Source organism: Puma concolor, chromosome B2 (genome assembly GCF_028749965.1).
Source record: "Puma concolor isolate L17-30 chromosome B2, mPumCon1.1.hap2, whole genome shotgun sequence".
In the NCBI taxonomy this organism is placed as follows: Eukaryota; Metazoa; Chordata; class Mammalia; order Carnivora; family Felidae; genus Puma; species Puma concolor.
The window spans coordinates 65,596,517-65,611,835 of NC_141671.1; the positions used below are offsets into that span (position 1 = coordinate 65,596,517).

The 15,319-nt window shown below is 41.5% G+C and overlaps 1 pseudogene; it reads left to right on the top strand.

Moving 5' to 3' along the window:
* The first annotated feature begins 761 nt into the window (after positions 1-761).
* On the top strand, positions 762-3,074 carry LOC112862743 (coiled-coil domain-containing protein 112-like; annotated as a pseudogene).
* Positions 3,075-15,319: the final 12,245 nt, after the last annotated feature.

A 15,319-nucleotide genomic window follows, 5' to 3' on the forward strand; every position in this document is an offset into this window, starting at 1 on the left:
TGTATTTTATACATTTGTTTCATAATATCCACCACTCTAGGATATCATCACTAGTCCCTTTTAATGCCATATTAACTGGAAGTCTATACAAAGATAGGATATATATGAAAGCCAACCAAATTTGGGGATCTACAGACTGACATTTAGCTCCTACTCACCACCAACTAACATGAAGGCTTATAGAGGAATGTGCCTGGGCCACGAATATACATAGAATTCTCCATCAAATCTCTTCCTATTAGTGACACCATGAGGAAAATCATCCTATTCAAACAATAGCAGAAGAAATTCTAGTGATCCAAACCTTTTTAAAGCATGACTAGACATCCTAGGATAAGGAGACATGTGAGGAATACCACCAGCATTAAAGAGAACAAGCAAGGCCAACATACAAAACACTGACTTGAGGAATTAATAATAATCTGAGGTATAAACTATCTTGAATTTACATATACTAAGTTCTCCATTCTAACAGCCTTAAGAGGTAGATACTGTATTACCTCATTTTATGGAAGAAGAAATTAAGGTACGGTGCAGCCACAGGCCTGGCTACACATGCAGGGAACAGTCTGTTCCTTCTATGAAGTGTCCCCTGTGCGAATCCCTAGGCCCACCTGGCTAGAGTGGCTCCAGCATGTCTAAGAGAAAAGAATTCAGAATGGAATTCAATCATCTCAGCTTCAAAACAGAAAGCTGAAAGCTACTGGGAATGAGAAAGCTAAGATAATGCTTAAAGCAGAAAATTTTTTTAAATCAAATTATTAGCAGAAAAAGATAGTCTTTTCTACAACCAAAAAAAAAGAGACTATTATTGAGCATATTGTAGTGGAAGAATTGGAATATAAATTATTGGCAGGAAACTAGGAAGAGCAAAAATCTAGCAACAATTGGCCCAAATGCATAATAATGTAAAGAGACTCCAGCATTAGTGAAAAGTGAAAATTACACGTAATTTTATTGAAAGCTCAGAGAAATAATGGAAACCATTGAAAATGCAATGAACACTCTTAAATAAGAGCAGAGGTTGATATATGAAGAGCTTATTAAAGAAGAGAAAACAACCAAGGACTTGAGTGCCATATCCAGAAAAACTGACACACAGGCTTTGGATCACTCGGAAACACAGAGTTTTCACAGCCACGTCCAGAAAAGTTCCTGTAGACAAAGTACCATCACACGCTTTCAAGAGAAGTGCAGATTCTGAAAAATTCTTTCAGCAAACTGGAGGATGACATGGGCACTGGACAATTATGATTATCAGAACTTTGTAAAAGTGAGAAACAAACATAAACAGAAGCCAACATTAAAGGGAGAAGTTCCTTTTTTTAAAAATTTTTTAAATGTTTTTATTTGAGAGAGAGAGAGAGAGATAGCACATGAGCAGGGGAGGGGGAGGGGGAGAGAGAGAGAGAGAGAGAGAGAGAGAGAGAGAGAGAGAGAGAGGGAATCTGAAGCAGTCTCCAGGCTCTGAGCTATCAGCACAGAGCCTGATGCAGGACTTGAACTCATGAGATATGAGATCATGACCTGAGCTGAAGTCAGACGCTTAATTGACTGAGCCACCCAGACTCCCCTGGGAGAAGTTCTTAGAACACTACCCTGGAAGAACATAGTATGAAGTGTAATAGCAGAAGAAAATTATAGAAAAATTCTGTTTCTAGAAGAAAGAGAAATAAAGTCTGTTAAGAACTGTAAAACTAAGGGGTGCCTGGGTAGCTCAGTTGGTTAAGCGTCCGATTCTTGATTTCAGCTCAGGTCATGATCTCATGATTTGTGGGCTCCAGCCCCATGTCAGGCTTTGGGCTTACAGCACAGAGCCTGCTTGGCATTCTCTCTCTCCCTCTCTCTCTACCCCTCCCTGGCTCACTCTCTCTGTCTCTCAAAATAAATAAACTTAAAAAAAAAAAAAAGAACTGGAAAACAAACTGGAAAACTGCAAAAAGGTAGGGAGTTTCCAAATTAAAGACAGATGATATACTTCTGCTTGTTCGTGATAAACAAGAAGATGATGAAAGTAAAAAGAGGAACAAAGAAGAAACAAATTTCCAGTTGAAGCTTGCAAAAAACAGGAACAGGAAAGTATATAAATGTCAATGAAATACATTTTTCATGTTTAAAAGAAGTTAAGAGAATGAGAAAAATGTAGCAGAAAGAGCATGGATGCTTATTTAAACTAAAGTTACTAGTAGAAAGTTACACCCAGGAGAAGAAAAAATAGGAAGACTTTTGAGGCTTGAAAAGGAGATATGGGCAAAGGCAGGTTTCAAGAAAGAGATTTACATAAACTTGAATAAAAATTTCTAGATAGGCAGGGTGCCTGGGTAACTCAGTCAGTGGAGTGTTCCACTCTTGATTTAGGTTCAGTTCATGATCTCAGGGTTGTAGGATCGAGCCCCATGTCAGGCTCTGCACTGAGTGTGAAGCCTGCTTTGGATTCTCTCTCCCTCTCCCTCGGTCCCTCTCCCCACTCACGCTCTCTCTCTCTCTCTCTCTCTCAGATACAAAAAAGAAAGAAAGAAAGAAAGAAAGAAAGAAAGAAAGAGAAAGAAAGATCTAGATAGGCAAAGGAAGAGGAGAGGGCAGAAAACCAAGAAGACTGGAAAAATTAATAGTGAAAACATGCTAGTAGATATCCCTCTAGGCTTTACAAACTTATCAAAGTTTGGAAAGAATGGACCAGATATATAGGACCAAGTTCTGGGACACTTCTGCCTATTCCCCACTGGGCACAGGATACTGTGAGAAAGGAATAAACAGAGGCCCAGAAAGAGCTCCTAAGTGTTAAAAATGCGAATAAGTTCTGGCACAAAAACAGACACTCAGATCAATGGAACGAAATAGAGAACCGAGAACTGGACCCACAAATATATGGCCAACTTATCTTTGACAAAGCAGGAAAGAATATCCAATGGAATAAAGACAGTCTCTTCAGCAAGTGGTGCTGGGAAAACTGGACAATGACATGAAGAAAAATGAACCTCGACTACTTTCTTACATCATACACAAAAATAAAGTCAAAATGGATGAAAGACCTCAGTGTAAGACAGGAAGCCATCAAAATCCTCGAGGAGAGAGCAGGCAAAAACCCCTTTGATCTTGGCTGCAGCAACTTCTTACTCAACACGTCTTCGGAGGCAAGGGAAACAAAAGCAAAAAATGAACAATTGGGACCTCATCAAAATAAAAAATCTTCTGTACGAGTGAAGGAAACAATCAGCAAAACTAAAAGGCAACTGGCAGAATGGGACAAGATATTTGCAAACGATATATCAGCTAAAGGGTTAGTATCCAAAATCTATAAAGAACTTATCAAACTCAACACCCAAAAACAAGTAATCCAGTGAAGAAATGGGCAAAAGACATGAATAGACACTTCTCCAAAGAAGACGTCCAGATGGCCAACCGACACATGAAAAAATGCTCAACATCACTCATCATCAGGGAAATACAAATCAAAACCACAATGAGGTATGACCTCACACCTGTCAGAATGGCTGACATTAACAACACAGGCAACAACAGATGTTGGCCAGGATGTGGAGAAAGAGGATCTCTTTTGCATTGTTGGTGGCAATGCAAGCTGGTGCAGCCACTCTGGAAAACAGTATGGAGGTGCCTCAAAAAAATAAAAATAGAACTACCCTACAACCCAGCAATTGCACTACTAGGCATTTATCCAAGGGACACAGGTGTGCTGTTTCAAAGGGGCACATGCACCCCAATGTTTATAGCAGTACTATCCACAATAGCCAAAGTATGGAAAGAGCCCAAATGCCCATCAACGGATGAATGGATAAAGAAGATGTGGTATATATATACAATGGAGTATTACTCAGCAATCAAAAATAATGAAATCTTGCCATTTGCAACAGCGTGGATGGCACTGGAGAGTATGATGCTAAGCGAAATTAGTCAGAGAAAGACAAGTATCATATGACTTCACTCATATGAGGACTTTAAGATACAAAACAGATGAATGTAAGGGAAGGGAAGCAAAGATAATATAAAAACATGGAGGGGGACAAAACATAAGAGACTCTTAAATATGGAGAACAAACACAGGGTTACTAGAGGGGTTGTGGGAGGGGGGGTGGGCTAAATGGGTAAGGGGCACTAAGGAATCTACTCCTAAAATCATTGTTGCACGATATGCTAACTTGGATGTAAATTAAAATAAATAAATAAATAAATAAATAACATCAGATAAGAAGACATACAACAGAAAATAAACAGAACAATCTTGTGCACGTAAAAAAAATGCGAATAAGTTCAATAAAACAATATAAGGACCAGAAAACTATTTCCCAGAGCTACCAAGATAGTGAGTAGTTCCAGGGGATTCCGTTTACGCATTCAGTCATCTGCGGTGACTGAATCTAGCCGTTACTAGAGCCTTTCCCATGGTTAGGGAGTCAGGTTGCTACTGCTGCAAAGGGCCTGCGGTGACAGCTACCTCTGGTCCCTGAGGTCACCTAAGAACACAACCTGACAGCACCTTGCCTGCTCCCCTGCAGCACCTTTCGCCTCCTACTCTGGGGATTCCTTGTTGTTGCTGAGGAACTTCTTGACACCAACAGCTATACAACCTGCAATTATTGAGGGGTTACCCCCACGGAACAGTCCTTGGCCAAAAGGAGAGGGGACTGGGCAAACACTCTTTCCCTTCAGAGGGACTGTGTGGAGATGCATACCTTTCAGTTTCTTTTCTGAAGCTATGCTGTGGGACCTAGGACCCAGCACTCGGCTTTCACGAAGCTGTGGCCTTCTCGGTAATACTCTTTCCTCTCTTGCCTCACACCTGTTGCTCTCACTCCTGGTTCTCTGGTACTGCACTCCCAGTAGTAAGATTTTACCTCAGGTGCTGTCTTCTAGAAAATCCAGTCCAACACAATATAGTCTTCGAGAAGGGCAGAATCGGTCCTGAGATGTTACAGCCATGACCACTCTTGCCAGAAGAAGCCGCATCTCGTGGGATCTCGGGAGTTCTTCTGAGGTAGGCTGGGGAGTCCTGGGATGAGAAACACCTGAGTGCTGGGTGCCAGAGGCACCTGAGCTCCTCTGTAAGGCATCTGGCTCACGCCACCTATCAGCCAAACCCCAGTGCTCCGGGAAGCATTGGCTCCCCCTGCCCCTTCAGAGTCACAGTGCAGTGGGCCTTGCCCCAGGGGCCTGGCCATTTGTGGGGAATGGGCTCTTGCCCAAAGGTGGTGCAGGAGCCAACCACCGAGGCCAGACGTAGGGCAGCAACTATACATATGTGGGCTGCAAATCCATAGATTTCCAGGAAGGCTCACCATGTACCCAGACAAGGAATGAAAAAAGGCCATTTCTTAGACATATCAGCATGACATTTCAAAGCAATAAATAAACAAAAGATTATAAAAGCTTCAATGGAAAAAAAAATAATACATCATTTACAAAGGAACAAGAGTCAATCTGGCATAGCACCCCTAGAGGCTAGAAACAGGGGAGAAATGCCTTCAAAGATTACAATCAGCCAAACTCCCAGCCAGGGTGAAAGCGAAACAAAACAAAGAAACAATTCAGACGTGCGAAGAATTAGATAATTTACGCCATACACATCTTTTTAAAAGAAGTTACCCAAGAATGTATTCCAGGGAAACAGGTATATTCAAGAAAAAGCAAGACAGACTGAGAGGACAGTGATTTCAAGTTGGAAGGGCAAAAAAGAGTTCTAGAGGGGCGCCTGGGTGGCGCAGTCGGTTAAGCGTCCGACTTCAGCCAGGTCACAATCTCGCGGTCCGTGAGTTCGAGCCCCGCGTCAGGCTCTGGGCTGATGGCTCGGAGCCTGGAGCCTGTTTCCGATTCTGTGTCTCCCTCTCTCTCTGACCCTCCCCCGTTCATGCTCTGTCTCTCTCTGTCCCAAAAATAAATAAACGTCCAAAAAAAAAAATTAAAAAAAAAAAAAAAAAAAAAAAAAAGAGTTCTAGGATAACAGATAAGCAGACCGCTAAAAACAAAACCAGCCAGACCTGAATAGGAGAACGGAAGTCTGGGGGGAAAAGGGAGCCGCACGGGCTAGTATGATGTAAAGTCTGAAAATGTGAAGAAGCTGGTCAAGGCAAATGCCACAGGAAATCAAGAAAGCAATTTGAAATTCTAGGCAAAATACCTAAGAAAGTCATGACCTAAAAATGAAGGAGATTATGATGTTACATAATTTTAACTAATTGGGGAGTATAAGAAAAATTAATCCATTTGACCTTGATGCTTGGAATTGTCCAGCAGTGGCATACGGGTCAGGAAATCAGGGAAGGAAGTGTAAGTCCAGCCCACCATTTGGCAACATTGTAATTTCCTTCACAGTGGGGGATGTTTACAGAGTAGCAATAATAGAATGCTGTTTGTTGGTTTCCATGTTTTAGCATGAATGTATATATAAAGCAAGAGAGGTTTGGTTACAGTGGAAAGGATAAAATGTAATGATAAACTCTGAGTGTAGTTGATAGAAGACAGGAGGTAGAAGGAGAGGGATGCTAGGAGTGTTCATATTCTTATCTCACAGAATGGGGAAATAAGAAATACTCTTGAAGGTGTATGGAAAATTCAGCCGCAAGAGTCAGATGACTTTGGGATTAGAGTGCAATGAAAAGTGAAGAGCAAAACCTAGGATAGAATCCTAAAGAATATCAAAAGTTAAAAAGGGGCTCCTGGGTGGCTCAGTCAGTTAAGTGTCTGACTTCGGCTTAGGTCATGATCTCACAATTCGTGAGCTCGAGTCTAGCATTGGGCTGTCTGCTGTCAGCACAAAGCCTGCTTCAATCCTCTGTCCTCCTCTCTCTCTGCCCCACCCACCCCTCAAAAATAAATAAACATTAAAAAAAAATACAGGTAGCATAGTAAGGACACTGTGAAGGCACAAAAAGGGAAGCAGAAGAGCAAAGGAAGAAGGTGAAGGAAAGGAAGCCTTGGGGAGAGGAGGAACTCAACTGTAACAAATGCTGCTGAGGTCCAGCAAGATAAGGACTGGGTGTGTCCTTTGGATTTGGCCGCAGGGTGAAGAATAATAGGAGCTGTAGCCGGGAAACAGTGTGTTGACTAAGAAAGTGAGGCACAGGTGATACCTGAGTGTGGTTTTGATTTGTATTTCCCTGATAAGGAGCGACACTGAACATCTTTTCATGTGCCTGTTGGCCATCCGGATGTCTTCTTTAGAGAAGTGTCTATTCATGTTTTCTGCCCATTTCTTCACTGGGTTATTTGCTTTTCGGGTGTGGAGTTTGGTCACGCCAGTCAGAGTGGCCAAAATGAACAAATCAGGAGACTATAGATGCTGGAGAGGATGTGGAGAAATGGGAACCCTCTTGCACTGTTGGTGGGAATGCAAATTGGTGCAGCCGCTCTGGAAAGCAGTGTGGAGGTTCCTCAGAAAATTAAAAATAGACCTACCCTATGACCCAGCAATAGCACTGCTAGGAATTTATCCAAGGGACACAGGAGTACTGATGCATAGGGGCACTTGTACCCCAATGTTCATAGCAGCACTCTCAACAATAGCCAAATTATGGAAAGAGCCTAAATGTCCATCAACTGATGAATGGATAAAGAAATTGTGGTTTATATACACAATGGAATACTACGTGGCAATGAGAAAAAATGAAATATGGCCTTTTGTAGCAACGTGGATGGAACTGGAGAGTGTGATGCTAAGTGAAATAAGCCATGCAGAGAAAGACAGATACCATACGGTTTCACTCTTATGTGGATCCTGAGAAACTTAACAGGAACCCATGGGGGAGGGGAAGGAAAAAAAAAAAAAAAAAAAAGAGGTTAGAGTGGGAGAGAGCCAAAGCATAAGAGACTGTTGAGAACTGAGAACAAAGTGAGGGTTGATGGGGGGTGGGAGGGAGGAGGGGGTGGGAGGGAGGAGAGGGTGGGTGATGGGTATTGAGGAGGGCACCTTTTGGGATGAGCACTGGGTGTTGTATGGAAACCAATTTGACAATAAATTTCATATATAAATAAAAAAAAAATAAATAAATAATCTGAAAAAAAAAGAAAAAAGAAAGTGAGGCACAGGTGCAGCAGGTTTGGGTGATGCTGAAGTTTGGGAGTGAAGGAAAGTAAAAGGGTAACAATCAGTGACACTGGATCATAGGACCATTTTGGAGTTGTCAGATATAGAGGGAGATGGACACTTTCAAATGCCGATAGGAAGGTGGCGGTGGAGAGGGAGGGGTGAAGCCGGAAGGATGTGGGCTGATGGACTCCAGAGACCAGAGAACAAAGTCCACAGGAAAGAGTACTTCCTCCTTTGCAGCAGGAGGATGGAGGGATCGGCTGATGTAATTACAATTAGATGTGCAGCAGCAGGAATTTGGGGAAGTTCCTGTCTGACAGCTTCTGATTCCTCTATGAAGGAAGAGGCCTGCCCAGGTCTGCTGAAACAGAACAAACAAGCAGATTAGGGCTTGCTTTATTGCCTGACTTTTTCTTCAGCACTCAGCAGTCTAGGGTGAGGCAAGGCAGGTGGAGAGCTGAGTCCATTCAAGAATGGGGTTTTGCCAGGTGGGTGTAAGAGGCAAATAGATACTTTCTGGGAGCACAAATGGGGGAAGGCAGGGGCAGGCCAATTAGCAAAAGGCTAATTGTCAAAAGCTAATTCTGCAAATAGTGAAAAGAACTTCAATTATGTACTGAAATAAACTTTTTTTTTAAATGGAAAGCAGGAAACAAGAGGGCTATAAGATGCAATTTGAATAATGAGTCTAACACAAATGATGTTTACATTTAGGACTTATTAACCTAACTTGGGCTGGAGGAAAGCTCTGAATGCTTTCAGGGGCAACGGAAAAATTCCAGAATGTAGGGTTTCTCTGCTACTTAAGCTCAGTCTTAGCAGACAATCGAGAAGCATCCTAGAGAGATAGGCCCAGCCCACCTCGTGTTGAGGTGCCAGTTAGGGCAGGAAACATCTGATTGTAAATTTCTATGGAACTGTTCCACTGTGATGGGAAAGATGCATGCAAATGTGGACCATTCTGGAAAAGGGCTTGATATTCCTGAAGGCAGCCAACTGGGCATTGTGTTTCCCTGGCCTCAGCTCTGCTCAGCTTTTCTGGAATGGCATTTTGGCAGCTCAAGTCCCTTCCTTCATCAGGCATCTGTGGGACTTCAGTGATGGTACTGGCTCAGGAAGAGAGCCCTGCCAGGTGATGGGGAAATCCAGTCCAATGGCACAATCTTTTTGCAATGACTGAAAGAGCTGCTTTTGACTCAGGTCCGCTCAGAAGGTCTAGCAGTCGGGATTCTGTGGCATGAAGACAAAGAGCTCCCCATATTAGGGTATGTTGGGAGATACGAGGCATTTCTGAAGGAGACTGAGATGCGAAGTGTTTGGGCACTGTTGCTATATACCCCATAAAATAGACCTGACCAAGGTCTATTATTAGAGACTAGTTTCAGCCTCTTCTCTTTGCTGCTGTTGCCCGCAAGCTCAGAAGTATCACTTAGCAATACACTGACACATGCTTTTTGTGCCAGAGGAGGCTGAGAAGAGAAGGAAAGTGGGGACTGTGTCTGAGTGACCCTGGCTGACAGAAATCCCAGGGGAGAGTATGTGACAGCTTTAGCTTTGTGCTTCATACTAGAATGATTGCTTGGTTTGGACTGCATCATCACTCCTTTGCACTCTCAAGGACATACAGAGATGCACATTCCTTTGTTCATTTATTTATTTGAACATTTGTTTAGGATTTTTATGTGCCATGCACTGTGCTAGAAATCAGAGATGGAAATCCTAATGAAAACAACATCCTTATTCATGAGGGTTCAGGGTCTGTTTCCTTCTTTTTCCTCTGAAATCCCCACGGCACATTACTTGGGTCTCCTTTGAGACTTTCATTTCCCCTCACTTTGAGCAATAGTGATTTATTTAAATGTCATCCCCTTTTATACTTCTGGCTAGATTTTGCAAAATGGCTGTGGTGCATCTATTTGACCTGCAGATTTGTTTTTTTTTTTTTCCTTTTACCTCACATAGAACTTAAAAAAAACCCTAGAATTAGTTACCAGATATAAAATTTAGAAGAATTCACCTAAAAATGTGGATTTATAAGTTCTCTTAAAATATCAGAAGATCCGTAGCCCTGGGTACAGTTTCCCACATCCGAAACTGGGTCGTAGCTGCACTTTAATGAGCTTGCACTTTCCAGGACACCCAGTCACTTTGCCTACTTGTAGTGCCTTTTTTGCCTCTGGAAATCTTGAGACTAGTTAGGAAAATATTATGGTAGACTAAGTGTGAGTCAGTAAGAACTTGGATCTGCTCCAAGTGGTGGCTGGGAAAAAAACAAGGAAAGAACACAAGAAAGAAAATGTAAAGGAAGAATGTTCAAGATTTAGTGACCAATGCAGTACGGCTTGAGGAGTTTTGACCCAGAGTGGTCAGCAGAGTGATGATGTTTATGATAGGCATGGTTGGTGGCCAGATGCTTTTTACCAGATGGTGCATATATCCTGCAGCTGCTTTGAGAGTTGGCTGGTAATGACTTGTAGTTGCCCCCTCCTCCAGAAAATTGCCATCTACTGAAGGAATGAGAGCACAAACACTGAGAGGTTACACATGGCACTCTCTGGGGGAAACAGCACACAGTCGGTGTTTCATTGACAAGGATGTACAAAAGACAATCCTTCTTGCTTCATGGTGGAATCAGCTCAGTGGTACAATTTATGCTTCACAGTTCCCCACAGATCAGGCTGAAGCTGGATTCCAGTTGGGACCACTGCCTTATTTAGTTTCCTTCTCCTCCATAGGTCACTTGCTTGGCTCCTTTTATCCTGAGAGTGCTCTCTCAATAAATCATGAACACTAGAATCTCAGTGAATCTTGTATTCTTGGGAACGCAGGCTTAGATAGTGTTCATAACAGAATTATGTAGTTTAAAACCTGGGAAATGGCTGATGGTGGGGAGATAAGATCTAGGAGCTCCTCCCTGTAGGGATTCTTTTATAATCATGGTTTTATCTCTAGCTCCCAGCACAAGGCCTGGCAAATACATTGTGCAGCAAATTTTATTTTGTTTGTCAAATGGATTTGATTTGGAGTCTATTGAGTTCGAAGGAGCAGCAGGACATTCAGTGTGAGATATGGTACACGGGCACAGGAAAAGGATTGTGGCAGCATATTTTAGACGTTCACAGGGAAAGAAACAATTCAAGAAAGAGGCAGTAATTAGTGTCAAGTCCAAATAAAGTCTTGAGTCTTTTCAACGTAAAGCAGCCAATATTTGTCTTTATTTCAATTAGGTACATAACTCCAATTACTCTAGATCAATGATTACAGTCCTTTAGTAATGTCTGGGCAAAATTCCAATTAGTGAGTTTTACTCCCTACTAGTAAGTAGGTCCAGTGGAAAAGATTAACATTTGATTGGGGGAGTACTTGTGGATTTTGTTTATTTCTTCTGTATTCTATTGCCAAACAATTGAGCGAGCCACCTGAGATTCTTTTAGGACAAGGGAGTGTGCAAAATAAATAAAATAATCAAGTGTTTGTTGTACTTACCCTTAAGAGATTTATGCCTGTCTCTCTTCACTACATCGATTATGTTTTTTAAAAATAGAAATTAAAGAAAAACAGATAAGAGCATTCAGATATCCCAAAGATGACACTATTTATCTTTTCAAATACAAGTCTCCAGTAACCCAAGAAGAGTGGTTTTGAATGCTTTATATCTTGGTTGTCTAATTTCATCCCATAAACTGTAATTATAGCTCTTTATAACATGCTAAATAATTCCTCCCCTACTGGATGTTTATACCTTTCAAATATTTATAGACTGTCATCACTCCTTAGTCATCTCTTTGCAAAGTTGCACATATTTTTTTCCTATAATGTTTTTCATAAATCAATTTCCTCAATACTAAGCTGCTTTTCTTAGTTCTCCATTCAATTTGTCTCCATCTTTTTAATATAGTGCTAATCAAAGTTAAATGAGATATTTTGGGCTCAATTTATCCTAAGGCTGTTTGAGAGGGTTTCAAATTTCCTCACCTGGATTAGAGTTCCTCATTTATATATAGCTCAGAATAGTGCTGACTTTATCGGTGTTTTTATCATTTTACTTTGAAGAGTCATAACTAATTTCCCATGTAATGGCACTCAAAAATCTTTGTGCCATTACTGTTTCTTCACTGATCATTGAATATGCAGGAATTAAGTGAGTTCAGAATAAATTTCTATAATTTGCTTCTTATTATGCAATATTGAATCACAGTTCCAGCTTCTTAATATCCATAAACTATTATTATTTCTCATTGTCCTTCCAAATCAGTAATATCTGGAAACTTAAAAAAATATTCCTTTCATTCTAGATTGTTAAGAAAGATATTAAATTTTCCTTGCAACCACATTTTTAGTCTTTCAACATAATGATTTCTTTTCAACCAATGTTTCAGTTGCCCTGGCTGTGTCATTATTATGATAATTTATTAAGACAATTTCCTTTGCTAATTATATCTTAAGCATATCCTCCTGCTGATGGGATACTATACATACACCCTGAGTGTAACAGATGTATAAAAATAATATGAAATGCTCAATATTATCTTCTTCAAGTAACATCATTCCTCAACAACCATTTCCTATATTTATATATTTCAAGTTTTAAAACATTTTCACTTCCCTTTTTCAGGTTAAAAGCCTCATGGGAGGGGTACCTGGGTCACTCAGTCAGTTAAGCCTCTGACTTCGGCTCAGGTCATGATCTCCCAGTTCATGGGTTTGAGCCCAGCGTCCAGCTCTGTGCTGACAGCTCAGAGCCTGGAGCCTGCTTTGGATTCTGTGTCTCCCTTGCTCTCTGCCCCTCCCCCACTCATGCTCTGTCTCTGTCTCTGTCTCTCTCTCTCTCAAAATAATAAATAAGCATTTAAAATTAAAAAAAAAAAAAAGCCTCATGGGGCACCTGGATGTGTCAGTTGGTTAAGCATCCAACTCTTGGTTTTGGCTCAGGTCATGATCTCATGGTTTGTGAGTTCAAAGCCCCACATCGGGTTCTGCTCTGACAGCTTGGAGTCTGCTTGGGATTTTCCGTCTCCCTCTCTCTGCCCCTCCCCTGCTCACTCGTGCTCTCTCAAAAATAAATAAATAAACATTAAAAAAAAAAAATAAAAGCCTCATATGAGTTCCCAGTGCCACATGGGTAATAACGTGGGTGTGGCCCCTGAAGGGCCCACTCACTCTGACCCCACTCCACCTCCCTGTTCTCAGCTCTTTTCACCCAGCCTCCAGAGCCCTATGCTCCACCACACACAATGGATTTCTTTGAAGACTTTAGAAGGATCTCCACAGAATTCATTCTTCCCTCTTACCTTAATTTGTACCTCTATAACAGCCTTTGTTTCACTCAAAGCTTTACTGTTATTTGTTTGTATACATTGTTGTCTCCCACACATCATTCTGTGAGTTTTATTTTTCCCTGCCTAGTGCCTCATAGGAGAAGTACTGAAAAAGTGTTGAATAATGGCGACTCCAGATTTTCTACCTAGGGTTTTGGGTCATAGTCTAGTTGGGGGGGGGGGTGTTGGAAACTAGAAGACCTGTCCTGAAGCTGTGTTGATAGAGCAAACACATGGCATTTACTTAGATTGCTTATTTGGGAGTGACTCTGGATGACTCGATAGAGGTCATAGGGGGCTACAAACTTCTGTGCACCCCTTGATGTTGGAAACAATCAGGGAGGAAGGAAATGAGGACAGTAAGGCTCAGAATGGTGAAAGGACTTGCAGAAGTCACCCTGTGATAGACTGGATTAAAAATCATGGGCTTGGGTTTTCACTCTTGCTTGTGTTCCCATGATTCATTATTCTGTTTTACTTGGGTGTTTCTCTTAATGCCTAATTCCTGACTCATAATGACATCTGACAGACAGATGACATTTTTCTACCCTCATGTAATCTGTTTGGAAGATAGAATCACCTTGTACCATCCTGACCCCATATTAATCAGTGTCTAGTCAGGAAAACAGAAACCACTCTAGGTTCTTCAAACAGAGGGGCTTTATACAAGGCATTGGTTTCAATGGTGTAGGAAAACCTGAGGGAGCAAAAGGCGGAAGGTGGGGTAACCAAGAGTTAGTGATTGTAAGAAGTCACCACCAGCCCTGGCTGGAGGAACACAAGGAAAGACACAGTGTTGCCAGAGCCAGGATGATTCTCACAGTGGGCATTGCTGGAGGACAGAAGCCACAGCACTGACAAATCCATTGTCATTGCTGCTGCAGCTGCTGAAGGCCATGGAGGGCACAGCCAGCTGGCTTCATGGCTGCTTTTGTGCTGCTTTAACTGTGAACAGTGCCATCAGCCCCAGTCCACAAGGCCAAAAGGCCACTGAAGCCTGAGACCATCCACTGCTGTCAAAAACAGAATTTGTTTAGAAAAATAAAAATAAAATTTCCCTTTTCCTTCAGCTTTCCGATCTTCTGCTAGTGCCTCTTTTTGGAAGAAGTGATCCAGAAGTCATCTGGCTAAGAAATCAGGGAAATTTAATTTTCAGTGTTTCAGGCCTAGAATGTGAGAAGATAGAAAAGAAACTAACAAAGATGAGGAAATGAGTGTCACACACCCCTAATTCCACCAAATCTTTGGCATAATTCCAATCTTCTACTCTCCCACGCATGAAATAATAGCAGCTTAAATTTAAATATTAATGCAACAAACTTTATAACCTGGTAAAAGTAGTTTTGGCATGTAAAAAATTTCCAGTTATTTCTTTAGATCAGTGTTTTCTACAATGTATTCTACAGAATACATCCTGAAGAAAGATCTATTGGTCCCATGAGTTTGAGAAACTCTGCACTTTATACTCACCCTTGGAATTGCATACTTCATTTAGTACACGACGGTCTCTGAGAAATGTATCAGTCTTAATCGAATTTGACATTTTTGACTTTGTAATTGCTATGCATTAGTGGCAAAAATTGTCACAGTTTCTGCCACCTGGAGTTTAGGAGAGAGATGCAGGGAATAAAGTAAGCAGAGAAATCGTGTGTGTATGTGTGCATGTGTGTGTGCGCATGTCTATGTAATTTAGGTCAGGGTTATGAACGAAACAAATAGGATGCAGTAATAGAAAATAATACAAAGGGTGATAGACCGAATTAGCTGGTATGTTTGGTGCAGATGCAGAGGAAGTGACATTCTGGCTGAGACCTTAAAGAGCAGGTGGAATCAGTCATAATGCAGAGTATGCCACCACAGGGCCACTAAATAGCCTATGGATCATCCCCGTCAGCAAATTTCTCTGGAACCCTAGTAAAATCTGTTCAGAAATTGAGAATAAGCATTCGAAACATTTATA